This window comes from Prionailurus viverrinus, chromosome B4 (assembly GCF_022837055.1).
Source record: "Prionailurus viverrinus isolate Anna chromosome B4, UM_Priviv_1.0, whole genome shotgun sequence".
NCBI lineage: Eukaryota > Metazoa > Chordata > Mammalia > Carnivora > Felidae > Prionailurus > Prionailurus viverrinus.
The window spans coordinates 39,403,608-39,407,690 of NC_062567.1; positions in this window are offsets into that span (position 1 = coordinate 39,403,608).

The window sequence follows — 4,083 nt, forward strand, 5'->3', positions numbered from 1 at the left end:
GAACATTTCATTCAACAGCATCGGACTACACATTCTTATTAAGTGCGCGTGGCACATTCTCCAGGACAGACTGTATGCCAGGTCCCAAAACAAGCTGTAACAAATTTGAGAAGATTGAAATAATATCAAGTATCTCTTTCAACCACAGTGGTGTGAAGGTAGAAATCAGTGACAGGAGGAAAACAAGATGTATAGATACGTGGAAACTAATCAACACACTTTGGAACAACCAATGGGTCAAAGAAGAAATCAAAAGGGAAATCAAAAAAATATCTGTAGACAAAGAAAAATGGAAACACAGTATACCAAAACTTATGGAATGCAGCAAAAGTAGTTTCAAGAGGAAAGTTTATAATGAAAAATGCTTACATTAAGGGGAAAAGGAAAGATCTTTTTTTTAAATGTGTATGTATTTATTTCGAGAGAGACAGAGTGGGAGAAAGAGAGAATCCCAAGCAGACTCCACACTGTCAGCCCAGAGCCTGATGTGGGGCTTGAACTCATGAACCATGAGATCATGACCCAAGCTGAAGCTAAGAGTTGGACGCTTAACCAACTGAGCCACTCAGGTGCCCCAAAAACAAAAATCTTAAATAACAACCTAACTTTATACCTAAGGAACTAGAAAGAGACTAATCCAAAGTTAGCAGAAATAAGGAAATAATAAAGATTATAGCAGAAATAAACTAAATAGGAACTAGAAAAACAATAGAAAAATGAACCTAAGAGTTGTTTTTCTGAAAAGATAAAGTTGACATTACCAAAAAAAAAAAAAAAAGACAGATGACTAAAATTAATTATGATTGAAAGAAGAAGCATTATAACTGATACCACAGAAATACAAAAGATCATACGAGACTATCCAGAATAATTATACATCAAAAATTAGGTAACTTAGAAGAAATTGATAAGTTCCTAAAACACACAACTTATAAAATCATGAAATGATGGGGCGCCTGGGTGGCGCAGTCGGTTAAGCGTCTGACTTCAGCCAGGTCACGATCTCGTGGTCCGTGAGTTCCAGCCCCACGTCAGGCTCTGGGCTGATGGCTCGGAGCCTGGAGCCTGTTTCCAATTCTGTGTCTCCCTCTCTCTCTGCCCCTCCCCCGTTCATGCTCTGTCTCTCTCTCTGTCCCAAAAAAAAAAAAAAAAAAAAAAAAAGTTGAAAAAAAAAAGAATCATGAAATGAAATGGAATCAATCATGAAATGATAGAAAATCTTAACAGACCAATAATAAGCAAGGAGATTATATCATTAATTTAAAATCTCATGGGGGCGCGCCTGGGTGGCTCAGTTGCTTAAGTGTCTGACTTCGGCTCAGGTCCATGGGCTCAAACCCCACATCAGGTTCTGTGCTGACAGCTCAGAGCCTAGAGCCTGCTTTCAATTCTGTGTCTCACTCTTCTCTCTGCCTCTCCCCAACTTGTGCTCTCTCTCTCTCTCTCTGTCTCAAAAATAAATAAATGTTAAAAAAAATTCTTTAAAAAAATCTCATGGGGCTCCTGGCTGGCTCAGTCAAAAGAGCATGTGACTCTTGATCTTGAGGTCATGAGTTGAAGCCCCACATTGGGTAGAGATTGCTTAAATAAATAAGACTTTTTGAAAAACTTAAAAATTAAAATCTCCCAACAAATAAAAGCGTAGAACCAGATGGCTTCACAGGTGAAATTCACCAAATCTTGGAAGAATTAATACTAACCCTTCTCAAACTCTTCCAAAAAATTAAAGACAAAAGGACACTTCCAAATTCATGTTATTAGGACAGCATTACCCTGAAACCAAAACTAGATAAGAACACTGAAAGAAAACAAAATTATGGGCTAATATCCCTGATCAACATAGATACAAATATCATCAAAATACTATCAAACCAAATTTAAGAGCACATTAAAAGGGTCATACACTATGATCAAGTGGGATTCATCCCTGGGGTGCAAGAATGTTTGAACACATGCAAATCAAGAAATGTAACTAATACAGGGGCAACTGTGTGGCTCAGTTAGTTGAGCGTCCGACTTCGGCTCAGGTCATGATCTCACAGTTCGTGAGTTCGAGCCCCGTGTCAGGCTCTGTGCTGACAGCTCGGAGCCTGGAGCCTGCTTCAGATTCTGTGCCTCCCTCTCTCTCTGCCCCTTCCCCGCTCATACTCTGTCTCTCCCTGTCTCTCGAAAATGAATAAACGTTAAAAAAAATTTTTTAAAGAAATGTAACTAATACATTTACAGAACAAAGGAAAAAAATCATATCATTATTTCAATCAATATAGAAAAACCATTTGACAAAATTCAACATGGTATCTTGATAAAAATTCTCAAGAAATTAAATATAGAAGAAATGTTCCTCCACATAATAAAGGCCATGTATAACTGGCCCAAAGCTAATATCATATTTAACAGTGAGAGGTTAAAGGCCTTTCCTGTAAGATCTGTAAGATCAGAAACCATACAAGAATGCCCACTCCTACCATTTCTACTTAACATAGTACTAAAACTCCTAGCTAAAGTAACCAGGCAAAATAGTAATAATAATAGTAATAATAATAATAATAATAATAAATGAAATAAAAGGTAACCAAACCAGAAAGGAAGAAGTAAAATCATATCACTTTACAGATGACATAATCCTCTATATAGAAAACCCTGAAGACTTCACCAAAAAAATGTTAGAACTAAAAAATGAAGTTAATAAAGTTGCAGGATACAATCAACATACAAAAATTAGTTGCATTTCTATAACAACCAACTATCTGAAACAAATTAAGACAGAAATCTTATATACAATAACATCAAAACCAATAAGATTTAGGAAGAAATTTAACCAAAGTGGTGAAAGACCTACCCTGAAAACTGTAAGACTTTGATGATAGAAAGTGGAAAAAAAAAAACAAATAAATGGAAAAATATACTGTGCTCTTGGATCAGAAAAATTAATATTGGTAGTGACCCCAAAATGATCTGTAGCCTATACTACCCCAAATGATCTACAGATTCAATCCACTCTCTATCAACACTCCAATGGCATTTTTCAAAGGAACAGAATAAACTATTCCAAAATTTGTATAAAGCTACCAAAAAACAAAAAAAAAAAAACAAAAAAATGAAAAAACAAACAAACAAAAAACAAACAGCTAAAGCAATCCTGAGAAAGGAGTAAAAATGTAGAGACATCACACTTCCTGATTTCTAGCTATAGTACAAAACCACAGCTAGAAACAGTATGGTACTGGCATAAAAACAGGAACATAGACCAGTGGCACAGAATACAGAGCCCAGACATAAACCCATGTATATATGGTTAACTAATATACACAATGGGGTAAGGATAGTCTCTTCAATAAATGGCCTTAGGAAAACTGAATATCCACACGCACAAGCGTGAAACCGGCCCCTTACGTTACACACTCACAAAATTAGCTTGAAACATGTCAAAAACTTAAATGTAAGACCTGAAACCATATAGCCCCTAAAAAAAAAGTATAAGGAAAAAGATCCTTGGCATTGGCCTTCACAATAATTGGGGGTTTTTTTGATAAGACACCAAAATCACAGGTAACAAAAGCCAAAATAAACAAGTGGGACTACATCAAACTAAAGAGCTTTGAACAGCAAAGAATTGAAAGGGAAAAGGAAACCTACAGAATGAGAGAAAATATTTGCAAAACATATATCTGATAAGGGAATAGTATTCAAAATATATAAAGAACTCATACAACTCAATATCAAAAAAGCAAATTTAGGGGCGCCTGGGTGGCGCAGTCGATTAAGCGTCCGGCTTCAGCCAGGTCACGATCTCGCGGTCTGTGAGTTCGAGCCCCGCGTCGGGCTCTGGGCTGATGGCTCAGAGCCTGGAGCCTGTTTCCAATTCTGTGTCTCCCTCTCTCTCTGCCCCTCCCCCGTTCATGCTCTGTCTCTCTCTGTCCTAAAAATAAATAAACGTTAAAAAAAAAAAAAAATTAAAAAAAAAGCAAATTTAAAAATGGGCAAAGGATCTGAATACACATTTTTTTTCAAAAAACACATACAAATGGCCATTAGGTATCTGAAAGGTGTTCATCATCACTAATTATCAGGTAAATGCAAATC